Source organism: Pteropus alecto, unplaced genomic scaffold, assembly GCF_000325575.1.
Source record: "Pteropus alecto unplaced genomic scaffold, ASM32557v1 scaffold7, whole genome shotgun sequence".
Classification (NCBI taxonomy): domain Eukaryota; kingdom Metazoa; phylum Chordata; class Mammalia; order Chiroptera; family Pteropodidae; genus Pteropus; species Pteropus alecto.
In genome coordinates this window covers 19332041-19347129 of record NW_006494614.1, presented here as the reverse complement: position 1 = coordinate 19347129, position 15089 = coordinate 19332041, and the positions used below count along the sequence as shown (strand labels likewise).

Genomic DNA, 15089 nt, shown 5'->3' with positions numbered 1-15089 from the left:
GTGAAAAATAAAATGGCAGTAACTACATATCTATAACGATTACTTCAAATGTAAAAGGATTAAATGTTCCAATCAAAAGACAGAGTAGCTGAATAGATAAAACAAGACCCTTACATATGCTGCCTACAAGGACACACTTCAAATCAAAAGACACACATAGACTGAAAATAAAGGGATAGAAAAATATTTAAGAAAACGAAAATTAAAAAAAAGAAAAACTGAGGTAGCAATACTTATACCAGACAAAATACACTTTTAAACAAAGGCTATAACAAGAGACAGAGAAGGACCCAGTAATCCCACTTCTGGGTATTTTTCTGAAGAAACCCAAAATACCACTTTGAAGGGATATTTGCATCTATATGTTCATTACAGCATTATTTACAATAGTCAAGAAATAGTGATGACTTGGTGTCCATCAAAAGATGAATAGATAAAGAAAAGATGATATCTATACACAATGGAATATTACTTAGCCATAAAAAATGTTTTTTAAGAATTAAAGCTTGCCATCTGCAAATCAACAGCATGGGTGGACCTAGAGGGTATTGTGCTGAGTAAGTCAGACAGAGAAAGACAAATGCCATATGATTTCACTTACATGTGGAATCTAAAGAACAAAATAAACAAAACAGAAACAAACTCATAGATATAGAGAACATTTGAGGGTTGCCAGGGAGGGTATTGTGGGTGTGCATGAAAAAAAGTACAAATTGGTAGTTACAAAACAGTCATAGGGATATAAAGTATAGCATAGGGAATATAGTCAATAATATTGTAATAACTCTGTATGGTGTCAGATGGGTACTAGAATTATTGGGGTGATCACTTCATAATTTATATAAATGTCTAATCACTATGTTGTATACATGAAACTAATATAATATTGTATGGCAACCATATTGAAAAATAAAAAATTATTATGAAAAATTTCAGTCTGATACTAATATTTTTAAATAAATTGTAGCATTAATAGTTTTTGCAGAATTAACAGAATTATATTAATTTAATGAACATTAATTAGAGAATTAATTAATTATCAAATTAATCACAGAAGAAAACACATTTTAGAATTATCTAATTATATCACTAATCAGGTCAAAAACCTGAGTTTCTTATTCTTTCACCTTAATTTACTTTGACTGATGGAAAATCTCAATGATGTTAATTCTGTCTTAGCAAATATTTTTCCTCTATGACACTGAAATTTCACATTAATTGCTTTCCCTCTGACATGCGCACATGAGTTTTAGCCCTCTCTTGGTAAGCCAAATAGGGTCTACTATCTTTATCTCCACAACAAAGTCAGCAATTACCACCTGCTCTATCACAAGAATTCAAAATTACGCAGAGATAACAAACTAGTCAAGATATGTTTTAGGAAGGAATTAGACAACATGTAAGGGAGAAACACAATTTCTCAATAGTGTAACCAAGTCTGCCATCAGTAATGTCCACTTGAAACTGTTTTATTATATTTTATAAGGATAAAATGCCCACACAATAATGGACTTCCATGTATCACATTTAGTGACATTCATACTCTTCCTTATTATGATAGCTCTCACTTCTTATTGTTTCTTAAGCGCTACACAGTGTGCAAAGCGTTTTACATACAGCATCTCATTTAAATTAATATTCACATGAATGCTATGAAGTAGGTGCTATAATTCTCAGTTTTATAGATGACACCGCTAAGGTTTAAAGAGATTAAATATATTTTTCTGCATTACACAGCTATCACTAGTGAATAGAAGCTCTGGGATTTAAACAAAGGTCTAACTCCAAATACCTGCTTACTCTATAGGGCTTGCCTAAAAGTTCTTAAACACATAGGAACTGGAATGGGGGAGAAACATTCTGTATACCAAATGATCCACAAAAATTTACAAATGCTTACTAAGGTAATATTTTATCACTTCACATTATAAAATGGGAAAAAAATCAATGTCTTCCTCCATAGACACTCTGCAAAACTCACACAGCGACTGAAATTAGGTTGCTAAGTAAAAATACTTTTTCTAAAATTATAAACCTGCTGCTGAACTTGTAAAATAATGAATCATTTAAAAATCTTCTTGAGAAGGAAACTGGTCAGTTATTAAGGATACAGTTTATAAAAACAGGATGCAAAGTCTGAACAGGGAACATCACAGACTTATTGTGTAAAAGGCCCCAGAGCTGAACAATAGTAGATATTTAATCACAGTTAGCCAAATCCTGTCCATTGTGCTTAGAGGAGTAGCAGGCAGGTAACAGAAAAGGCATCTGGCACTCCACAGGCTTCTTAATAGTTGATTGCGTGGCTGCAAGTTTGGGACATGTAGATAATAAATGTTCTGAAAGATGCCAAAAAAGCCTTTGCTTCATCCTAGTGTATATCCTTCAAAGAAAGTTCTCCTCAAGAAAAAGGTATAAATAAACTAAAGATTCACGTCGGATTTGCAATCTTTTTTTTTTTTAATTGCTGTAATCTGATTCTTCTCTTTAGTAAGCAAATTATCCCAACAAAGTTCGTAAAATACACTTACTTTTCCATTTGTAGTAATTAGACAGCAATACTTTGCATAGAATTTGCTGACTAGTGTGTAAAGAAAAGACCAAGTTATTCTAAAACTCCCTCTCTCATCTCTGTCATCTGTCCTCTATCCCCATCCCCCATATATTGGACAATAGCTAGAGCATACTGTCAGATGAATAATATCCTAGGAGTCAGAAAATGTTTATAAAGACATTGAGTCATTTATGCTGAACTAACAAGTATTTCTAAAGTGTTTGATAAAGTAAAAAGAAAAGAATAAAGAAAAAAAGTCTATAGCAATGAAATACCCACTCTAGTTCCCATCTTCATTAGCTCCCACAAATCCTGGCTTTGAATTTTCCCTAGCACCTTCACTCCTGCCCTGGCCTCCTTTCAGATTTGCTTTTCATGCTACGATTCAGCATTGGTCACAATACTCTCTATTCCTACCTCCAACAAAAGTTTCTTTTCTGAAGAAATTAGGTTTTGGCAGCTTTCCTATGCTTCTAAAGTATCCAACCCCTGTCTGATCCCGGTTTTATTTTATCTATATACTTTTTCAAGAACCTACCTAGTGCATAGGGTGAGATGTCACAAACATTTTATTTATATAATTTCTATTTTAAAATTACTTTCTAGAATTACAAGGAAAAACTTTTAGCACATATTAAAAAAGAAAGCACATAGTTACAGAAATGCCAACTTTTTACAGTGTGGCCTGGCAAAGGGCCTGCTGCACATGGGGCTTCCAGAACATTAGTATGTCCTGATTCTTTATTTTAGACGTAAATGACATACCCAAAGCATGCAAAATTAAAGGTAAAAGAAAACATTTCCTCTAGTTTTATGTGAATTTTAAGATACAACAGACTAATCAAATCAACTAGTACATTCTCTATCAATGCCAGATTACTCTCTCTGCATATCTTATTTACTTGAGTAAGTCTACTTATAAATATCCCAACTCATGAAATGTTCAGAGGTTTCTCATGAGATTATTATTCATTCTAATAGCCAAGACTGTTCATAAATGTTATTAGGTTTGCCCTTAAATTTTCTTTACAATTAAAAAAAAATTTTTTTCTTTATCCTGTTTATACAAGAAGCCATAAGTGATTTTTTGATTCTCCTTATCTCATAAAATCTTCAAAATAACCAAGGTTTTTGATTACTTAAGGCATTTTCATTCTACTAGGACAGTTCTATCCACACCAACTGAAAATTCTTTTAAATATCAAAAGAGTAGATTCCCTTAGAGTCACTGCAGTGATGTTGTAATCAAAAGTTCAAGGAAAATATTATAGCTGCAGCAAAATAAAAAAATATTATTTTACCCTAGCCTAAATCATAGTAAAATATTTTATGAAATTCTCTTTAATATCCTTCAAGAAAGATAACAGCAAACCTGGTAAAGGTTTCCAGAAGAAAAAAAAAAGAGAGAGAGAGAGAGAGGATAAATCAGGGACTACCATAAAATAAGAAATCTTTTAAAATTGAATATTTAAATCTGAACAAATGTACAATTTGAGGGTTTAACAATTTTAAATGTAAATAAAATAGGGTGATCCCTTTTACCAATATGATGATTAAAAAAGGATACCATTTTATCTCTTTATTCTAATTTCTAGTATCTATAACATGTTTTGAAGGTGATTTTTTTTTCTTTTTTACTTTATTTTCTTTTTTATACAATTGTATAAAAAAAAATCATTTAACCATCTAGAAATATACTATTAAATGACAAAGTGACATAACTTTTTTCTGGCATTTTCAATACTAATGACTCATACTATAACTTCAAATACATTTTAAATATTTTTATATTTATAATACTTTGTTATTGTAATTCTGATATCATTATTCTACTAGACATAGTTTGTAACCCATAGTCATTGATTACATAGAAAGAGTAAGGCTCTCAAATTTTTTTCTGATAATTTTACCTATATTCTTTCTACTTGAGCATTATAATTTTTTTCAGATATTTTAATAGTACCCGTGGCCTCTGAAGAATGTCATCATTTAATTATGTTGTTAAATATTTGTTTTGTCATCTGACAAAAAGAACATCTCTGGAAAATTACCAGATTCCTGGTTAGACTAGATTTCTTTCCTGTATTTCTCACTTCTAAAAAGGCTCATACCCAGAATTGTATAAAAATCCGTCATTTCCTTTCCATTATAAAAGAGACCTATCTGTACAGCCAGAAAGACAAATATTTTAGACTTTATCTCAGCAGCCTATATTTGATCAATTATTCTTAAATGTTACCTTTATTCACAATAATAGTAGCTGACACCTACTAAAGAGCTTATTATGCTCTGGGCACTGGGTTAAGTATACATATTTAGTATCAGCTCATGAAATTCTGATAATAATCCATAAAGCAGGTACTATAATTATTCTTCTTATGAAGATAAGGTAAGCGAGGTTTAGAGACATTTAGACATTTGTCCAAAACAATATGGCAAGTATCTGGAAAGACTGAACTAGCATGTTTGAATTTTCCATGTGCAAGGAGAAATCTAATTCACAGCCACCCTTTCATGGGGCTAAAATAAGTTTAGTCATACAGTATAGCATCCAACAAATAGTCTCAAACAACAATAATATAGAATCCTACTACTCCAGTAGATTTTTTCCCCCTAATTTCTACTTGTGTAATATCTTATTCTTCTAAGACCACATTTTCTTCCCCACTGCGCCTCTCACACTGTCTTCCTACTTCTCAGTGCTTAAGTTTTTCAAAGGAGCTGAAGAGTGACTTTGCCTTTGCAATTCTGACTTCTGACTTCTTTGGAATTAGAAAAGTCACTAAGACTCCAGAAACATAACAATTGTTATAAGACTGGATATAAATTGAAATGATTTTTTAAATTAGGCAAATTAAGAAAAATTCAGGATTAGGCAGAAGCCAATTTTTCTAGTTAGCCAACTGCACAAAATTTCCTGTTACAAAAATGGTTTGCCTTTATGTAGCAAATATTCTTGAATAATTTTATTGCATTTTCAAGCAATGTGAGTCAAATCTCAATTGCTGGTCAATGTTAACAAGACAGGTTAATCTACTCAAGGAGAAAGACATGAAGTGGTTTGGCTGATAAGACTGCTTCATGCTGACAGGGGAGAAAGTGAAATACTGCACATATCTGTATGCTGAATATGACTTCATGTGTTCTAAATGCCTGCACATATGCCAACTGTATTTAGGTGTACTTTAAATGCCTTTTCTTTTAAATATCTTTAAAACCATTTCTTAACATAAAAGAACAGCTTAAAATCAGTGGTAACGTACGGGGTCATGGGTTGTGTCTTTTTTGAACTCCTCTTGACTTCTGTTTTTTCTGTCGTTGAGCATCGCTTGGATTAGATCAGAGTACAGGGAGCCTTAATTAAAACCAGAGCAAAGCTGCTTTATAACCAAGCAAGGAGAAAAATAAAAATTATTCTTATTGAAACACATTCTGTAATGTAACCGAAGCTACATGATCGTCAAAGATGTTTACCTGATATTTAAAGATGCTTATCATCCTGATACTGTGTGAAAAGGCTGTGAATTCTATATCTATCAACCAGTCTTCCTAAACTTAGTTTCTATAAATGCAAATGTTGGTAAAGAGGACTTTGTGATCAGCTAATTAAGATGCAAAGAATTTAATTTATCTAAAATGTCATGCTACCATAATGCATAAGTTTCAGACTTGGTGTGTAGGCAGGAAGTATGTAAGAAAATGAGTCATCACCCTTTGGAATAATTTTTCAAACACAATGGCCCCTAGCCATCTCTCTTCTCTACCCTCAAGTCACCCTACCTCAGCATATCACTCAAACCCACAGTGGACCTTAAGGTGGCCCACACCTCATACATCAAAATCCTTAGCAATTGTTTTCCTCACATGCTGAATCCTCCTGGACCTGTTTGCCATTAACTCCGAGAAATCAGGAGAGCTATATCCCCATCCCTAACCCCACGCTCATTTATTCTGTAATCCTGAACAAGTTATTTAACTTCTCTAACCCATAGTTTTTTCATCTGTAAAATGAGGATGATAATGCATGTTCTACTCACTGTGTAAATGTGAAATCATAATGCCTGTTCTGCTCTCTGGATGTCTGTGAAAGTACTTACTAGCAGTAGTAATGTAGGAAGACTTAAACTGTGGCAGATTAACTATGGGATCATCAAACACCTCTGGACACTCTGCTATAGGTATTTTAAACTGTGATCACCTAGCACAGGGGTCAGTAAGCTTTTTCTGTAAAGAGGTAAATATTAAATATTTTGGGCTTTGCAGGTCCTGAGATCACATCTACATGGCTACATGAAAGCAGTCATAGACAATACATAAATGGATGGATGTGGCTAGATTTGTCCCCTAGCCCTTAGTTTGCCAACCTTGATTTAGACTGTGTGACAAATATGATTGATGGGTGCATTTAAACTGAGAGAAATAGAAATGGTTTCTGCCACTCCCCACTCCTCCCCCAGTTTATATTAATTAGAAAAATGGCTGAAAATGAGAGAGGAAAAAAAATGAGAAAAAAAGATAACATAGTAGCTATGCCATCTGCCCACCTATCCTCTTTTTCTCTTCCAGATAAGTTGAGGGAGGATACAAATATAAACAGTTCCTTTATAAAGTTTGAGGAATCTAAGGTGGACAAACCTGATGTGCTAAAATTCAAGAGAATTCCCACTGGCATTAGTCATGCAATGGGATATGCTGACAGATGATAGATATTTAGCAGCATGTGTTTGTACAAAGGGGTAAGAGAGACTGATGCCATATGAAGGAGATACAGAAGTGGCCAAGTGCCCATCAGGGGCGAAAAGCAGCTAGGAGAGACAGCTAGCATGCTAGTAGAAGAGTCGCCAAGGCAGAGAGCTTCAAAGCAGACCACCCAAACTTGGGGTGAAATGGAAGGTGTAGCCACACTTCAAAAAATCTGTAGCACCTTTGAGAATTATGATAGAGTTCTAAGATAGCAGTAGAGACAGGACACTTCCCTAGAAAGAGCTGTGGCCATGACTTTATAAAACTACTACAGGACTTTCAGACAATAGATATAAAGCAGTTTTCCTTTAAATTGCATCGCTATTGCTCCTGCTCTAGCTCTGAAAAAGAAAAGCAAGAAATAAGATTCGTATCTGGAGCCAGGAGCCAGGTTGGGAGATGACAACAGAGAACACATGTAGGACTAGCTTCATAGGCGTGTAACCTGTGAGGTTGCATAGGGCCCCACACTCAGTTTAATGCTCTGTTGTCACTCTCTTGAAATTCTTAATTATTTTTTAACCAGAGCCCCACATTTCCCTTATGCACCAGCAGCAGGGCAGTCATTCCAAGCCAGATACTGCAGGTGCTCCCACTAGCTTAGTCACTTCCACCAAGGTAGCCATGTTAGCAAATTTCCCCTCCCACCCCTGACAGATGAAGCACAGTTTTTGTGCAATACCCCCGAAATGAAAAGGATAACTTGGGAGGAGAGGAAGGAAAGACTGAAATAAAATTCTGACTTGTTTTAGAACTGACCTATGCGTTCTGAATTTAAGTGAAAAAAAATTACCAGATAAAGTTGAATTTACCAGGAAACATCCAGGTTAGGGATTGGAAGGAAGGAAAATAGGAGAGGTAACTAAAGAACAAAGATGAATTCAGTCATAAAAAAATAAAGTACTAGAATTATGTCTTTGAGTTTTATGGGGTGTCTTAACCATGAAATATAACTATTTATAATTTTATAAACCATAAACTACTACAGGACTTTCAGACAATAGATATAAAGCAGTTTTCCTTTAAATTGCATTGCTATTGCTCCTGCTCTAGCTCTGAAAAAGAAAAGCAAGAAATAAGACTCGTATCTGTGGCCTGGAAGCAATCAAAGCTCAGGGACTTTCCAACAATGACATTATTGCGAAACACCTCTAAGAAGAGGATGATAAGGAGCTTTTGAAAAGAAGGAACGATAAAAGGGTACTCTGCCCCAAATTACCCACTGTCTTTCTCTGGCCCTCCTTACCTCTCTCTTTTAGGCACCTTTCTTGTTTTCCCATATGTGTTCCTCACCTATGTCTTTCACTGAAATTATAAATAGGAAGCCCCACTGATCTCTCAAGAGGGTTTCCCAGCCCAGACTTGCCTGAAGTGTACCCCAAGCCCAAACATGACCCCTCACCCATCTCCTGAACTTTCGTTCTTCTAAAATCTCAGAATGGTGTTAAGAAATCAACCTGGCTAAATTGAAATCATATAGCAGCATCACTACCCTAACTCCAAAATTCTTTTTTAATTCTAGTGAATCTTTGCAATTAAAACAGAAGTAGGAGGGGGAAAATAAAAAAAAAAAGTTAGAAAAAATTATGTATATATAGTACGAAAAAAATAAACTAGCATTTAAATAAATAAATAAATAAATCCCACCTATCAAACAAACAAACAAATAAACAAATAAATAAATCACACTGCTAGGCTATTCTCCCATGTAAAATAAACCATGGCAGATGGAGGACAAGAAGGAATGTGGGCCTTTCTGGTTGGGCCCTCAGGACAGATGGCTGTGGTGCAGAGGGCTGAGGTGAATGTAGATGGTAGCCAGCTGAAACTGAGCAAAAAGTGGTAGTAATCGTAAGTTCCAGGATGTTCTGCATGTTGACATGAGTTGTCATAAGACTTATTAGGAGTCCCTGCTCCAAACCTCCTGGGCACAGTGAGGTCAAATGGAGCTACGACTATATTGATTTGTTTCTTTCACAGCACTTCACAAAGACAAGCCACTTTCTAATAAAATAAGTAAGCTCAAGAGAAGCTTAAAAGCAGAGAAGGTAGCAGAGAAGGAGGCCAAGCAGAAGGAGCTCAGTGAGAAACAACTAAGCCAAGCCAGTGCTGCTGCCACCACCTACACCATTGACCATGACGTGGGTGCCAAGGAGGAGAGCCTGGACCCAAACTAATACTACAAGGACCACGGCCAAGCAGCCCACCAACTAAAGGTCAATGGGGAAGACCCGCACCCATACAAGATCCATGTAGATGTCTCGCTCACTCACTTCATCCAAGAATATAGTCACCTGAAGCCTGAGGACAATCTGAGTGATATCACCTTAAAGATGGCAGGTAAGATCCATGCCAAAAGAGCTTCTGGGGGAAAGCTCATCTATGACATTCGAGGAAAGGAGGTAGAGTTGTAAGTCATGGTCAATTCCAGGAATTATAAATTGGAAGAACTTATTCATATCAAAATGAACTGCAGGAGAGGGGGGAGAGGAAAAATAAAGAAAAAATAAATAAATAAAATGTTTTAAAAATAAAATAAAATAAAATATAAAATAAAATAGTACATATGGGATGTTAAAAAAAGTTCTCATCACTGGAACAAAAAACTCTGTAACTATGTATGGTGACAGATGTTAACTAGACTTAATGTGCTGATCATTTCACAATGTATGCGAATATCAAAACTAATATGATACATGTCAGTTATACCTCAATTAAAAATAATTAAAAATATATTAAAAAATAATGAACCGCATTGGGGAAACACAACTGGGGTTCAGGGAAATCCTGGGGAAACCAAGAAGGGTGAGCTGAGCATCATTCCCTATGAGATCATTCTGCTGTCTCCTTCCTTGCACATGTTACCTCACCTTCACTTTGGCCTCAAGGACAAGAAAACGTGATATCATCAGAGGTACTTGGTCTTGATCCCGAATGACTTTGTGAGGCAGAAATTTATCATCTGCTCTAAGATCATCACATATATATGAAGTTTCTTGGATGAGTTGGAATTCCTAGAGATTGAAACTCCCATGGTGAACATCGTCCCAGAGGGAGTTGCGGCCAAGCCTTTTATCATCTACCACAATGAGCTGGATATGAATTTATGTATGAGAATTGCTCCAGAATTCTACTCTAAGATGCTGGTTGTTGGTTGCATTGATCGGCATCCAATTTACAATATTGGACGCCAGTTCTAGAATGAAAAAAGTTGACTTGACTCACAATCTTGCGTTTACCACCTGTGAGTTCTACATGGCCTTTGTGGACAACCGTGATCTCATGGAAATGACAGAGATAATTTCAAGGATGGTGAAGTACATTACAGGCAGTTATAAGGTCACCTACCATCCAGATGGCTCGAAGGGCTAAATCTTCGGGATCGACTTCACCCCACCCTTCCAGAGAATCGGCATGTAGAAGACCTTGAGATAGCCCTGGGGGTGAAACTGCCAGTAACCTCTTCGAAACAGAAGAAACTTACAAAATCCTTGATGATATCTGTGGCAAAAGCTATTGAATGCCCTCCACCTAAGACCACAGCCAGGCTCCTAGATAAACCTATTGGGGAATTCCTGAAAGTGACATACATTGATCCTACATTTATGTGTGATCATCTGCAGATAATGAGCCCTTTGGCTAAATGGCACTGCTCTGAAAAGAGTTTAGTAACTCAAGAGTGTTTTGAGCTGTTTGTCATGAAGAAAAAAATATTCAATGCCTACACTGAGCTAAATGATCCCCTGCAAATGGCAGCAGCTTTTTGAAGAACAAGCCAAGGCCCCTGGCATTGATTAGGCCATGTTCATTCATAGATGAAAACTTCTGCATTGCTCTGGAATACGGCTGCCCCCACAGCTGGCTGAGGCATGAGCATCGACCAAGTCACCAAGTTTCTCACAGACTCCAATAACATCAAGGAAGTACTTCTGTTTCCTGCCACGAAACTCTGAAGACAAGAAGGAAAATGCAGCAACTGCTGGTACATTGGAAAGCACAACAGCTTGGCACTTCTGTCTAGAAAATAATAATTGCAAGTCACATAACTCAGGCATCTTTGCATTTCAGCAAAAGATCAAAGACTGCAAGGGAATTCTCGTACGTCGTTATTCATTTGACTCTCGCAGTTCAGTCACCAGGGAAGAAAAAAGGAATTAAAAACTTGTTACCAAATAAACCGTTTGTCTCTTAAAAAGAAAATAAAGAAAAGAAAAAGAAAGAAAGAAAAAGAAAGGAAGGAAGGAAGGAAGGAAGGAAGGAAGGAAGGAAGGAAGGAAGGAGAGAAAAGAAAAAAAGAGAGAAAAGAAAAGAAAGGAAAAGAAAAGAAAAAAAGAAATCTGGGAACATATTTTTTTTTTCCTCTTTGCTCTCAACTTGCTTAATTCCCAAGTTCCCCTTCCCCCACTACTAAGTGCCAACATTTTCTTTTGTGTCTTAGTCCAGCATTCCTTTTTTGGAGAGCCAAACTGAATCCAGGGATTACCTAGCAGACACATCTTGGCTCCTAAACCTGGCATTGAGGGTAGGGAAACAGGAAGACCACAGTTATACCATCCTGCCAGGGCTCTAGGAGTACGTTGCCAGATAGAAAAACTCTGAAGGCCTAGGGCAATTGTTCTCTAACTTCAGAGTATATATAATAATCACTTGGAGGGCTGATGAGCACATAGGTTGTTATGTCCCAGCCCAAAGATTTCTGATTCCATAGGTCTCCGGTGGGGCCTAAGAGTTTGCATTTCTAATAACTCCCTAGCTGATGCTAATGCTGTTGGTCCTCAGACCACACATTGAGAACCAGCACTCTAGAGAAAGGTAGGACTAAGATAGGTCCAGAAATTTGCAGAGAAGCCTCAACATATTTACCTATTTCAACTAGAAACTCTCTGTTCTTCCCATAATTTAAACTAGAAATACTTGAATTGACTAGAAAAAAATGATATTAATTAGGCATAACTGAATACATGCTTAATTATTCATTCATCCTTCAGCTGGGTTCCTGTTGGAGAGTATAGACATGTAGGTTACATAATGATGACCTATAGGCCAAAACCTCTTTGCAGATATGGGGTGTGTGTGTGTGCGTGTGTGTGTTTACAGACTTTTAAAAATTAGGTTTCACAAAATAATCTAGATTTTTCAGATCTTATTGAAAAAATCAGAAGATCTGGTACTACTGCGTCCATCTTCCCATGCATCTCCATTTAGCTGGAGTTGAGTCATGGCTGACCCATTTATATGGACAATTTACTTGCTAGTTCATCCCTCAACCTTACCACTCTCCATGACCTATTGAATACTGAGATCCAAGAGTCAATTGCCATATATTTATTAGTACTTTGAACTGTGTTTTTCTTTCAGTAAAGAAATTCTTCTCTATAAATAGGGAGAAAAACAAAATAAGCTACATCAAAAGAGTTTTGTGCTTTAAGAAAAAAAAAAGAATATTTAGTCATGACTACCCCTATTCATGGGTTTAATATGCAAACACTCTGCCAGTTTCACCTGTTTATTCCCCACCTGACTTCTGAAACCATTTGAGTTTGGGTCCAATCTGGACAAGCTTGAATGACAGGCAGAAATGCATGAGGGAGGCAGTAGAGGCAAGAGGCAGACTCTGTGTGCCACGTGGTCAATAAAACCTCCTGGAAAGGAATTGTCCGAAAGAAAAAAGCTGCAGTTTGTCATAAATATAATCAAAGGCCAATGTCATTTTGCAAAAAGAGAGAGAATGTTGTGCATAGCAGGAAATGTGCTCCTGAAGATGCCTCCACAGACATGCAGCCAAAGCTGAAGCTAACGGGAAGCTATAATAAAGGCATAAATGGAAACAAAGAGGTGCACCAGGAAAGATTCTCTAGGCCTTTCTTTGAGAACTGGCCATGCAGGAGGCAGAGGAAGGATTTGGGGAACTTCTGCATGGTCACCTTTGGAACCAGCAGAGATGGCAGAGGCATCAGTAGATACTCAAGCCAATGCAGGAGCAGAACAGTGTTTGAAGGGCTGATAGAAACCCACTGGGGATCACCTTTTAAATTAACCTGAGAAAGACAGAGAGGAAGCTCTGCAATAATAATTTAGGTAGAAACTAAGATGAGGAAATGCCACACTAATCTGTTACTATTAAACTCCTGACTTTCTGAACTTGAGAACTATGGGTTTTATTTCATTCCACAAACTTTTTGTGCTCCACTACACTAAATAGCAACCGTATAAGAACCATACTAGGTGTGAGGAATCACACACACACAAAAGTAAATAAAACATGTTCTCTCAAAAATGTCATCCTGAAAGAGGAGGTGAGATCAACACAGTGGAGTAAATTCTGAACTTGCTTCCTTCCACAAACACATTGAAATTACAACTAAATCTAGAACAACTACTGCTGAAAACCACCCAAAGACTAGCTGAACAGAATTCCTATAGCTAAGGATATAAAGAAGCCATGTGGAGACAGGTAGGGGGAACAAGGATGCAGTCTGATTAGGTTTGTGGGTCACAGTGTGGTGACCCACAAACATGAAGGATATCTGAGCTGAATGGACCCCCCTGAGGAGCGAGCGGTCTGAGCCCTAATCAGACCCCCTGACTCAGGGCATCTGTGCCTAGAAGAGGAGTCTCTATAATACCTAATTTTGTAGACCAGCTGGGATTACATCCAAGAAGGACAAAGGGAGACCTAGACACTGTTCTTAAAGGGTTTGTACACAAACTCACTTGTTCCAAACTTCAGCAGCATAGACAGCAGTTCCTGAAGCACATGGGTCATACCCAGGAGGAATTAAATAGACTAATTTTAGGGTGAGGGCTAGAAGGGGAGGGAATGATGGGAACACTCTCTGGGGATGGAAGCACTGGCAGGAACCACTGTTCTTTTGTTTCTTTTGTTGTGCTCTCCTTCCACCAGGCTGGTGCAGTACAGGCAGGAGCCAATCTGTCAATCTCCATTAACCTGGCTATCACTGAGATTCTTGCCCTGCCCAACCCGCTGGACCATGTTGAAACCTTTATTAAGCAACTCCAGGCCCTCGCACAAGTGGTGGTCAGCCTCAGCTTGCATCACAGTCTTTCCCAAACACCCTCGTGCCCAGTAAAGTGGAAACTGGCCTCTGCTTGCATCCCAGCCTTTTCCAAGTGTTCCCAAGCCTAGCACGGACGACAGCCAGCCCAGCCTCTCCTTTTATTTCAGTCTTTTCCAAGCACGCCGAAGCTCAGAACAGGTGGTGGCTGGCTTCAGCTTGCATTGCAGCCTTTCTCAAGAGTTCCCAAGCCCAGCACAAGTGGTGGAGCTTGTTTCACTTTGTAACCTCTCCCAAGTGGCCCCAAGCCCAGCACAGGTGGCAACTGGTCTCAGCCTATGCTAGAGGTCCACCAAAGCAGTTCCCCAATCAATGCACCAAATGGGCAGCCATGTCTGGCACCAGAGGCCCATCAAAGAGCTTCCTGCTCCATGGGTCCAGCTCCCTAGCACACCAGATCACCCACAGTAGTCGTGGTTGGTCCTCATAAACAGTCAGCCTGAGGAACTACCACTGCGCTCTCAGCAATCATGACCCAACTACAGCAGGAGAGCACACACAACCCACCCACGGGACACCCAAGGAGCTCCTGGCTCTGGTAACCAGAGGGGATTGAGCTGCTGGGTCACACAGGATACCTTCTATGTAAGGCCACTCTTTCAAGACCAGAAGACATAGCAGATCTACCTAATACACACAAAGACAGAGAGACAGTCAAAATGAGGATACAGAGGAATATGTTCCAAATTAAAGAAAAGAAAAAACCCCAGAAAAAG

General features: G+C 37.7%; 1 protein-coding gene and 1 pseudogene across 2 annotated transcripts in view; one reads left to right on the top strand and one right to left on the bottom strand.

The window, feature by feature from the left end:
• The window catches only part of FILIP1 (filamin A interacting protein 1), a 186476-nt gene that overhangs the window by 105012 nt on the left and 66375 nt on the right, over positions 1-15089 (bottom strand). The window lies entirely within an intron of this gene.
• On the top strand, positions 9075-14444 carry LOC102884902 (annotated as a pseudogene).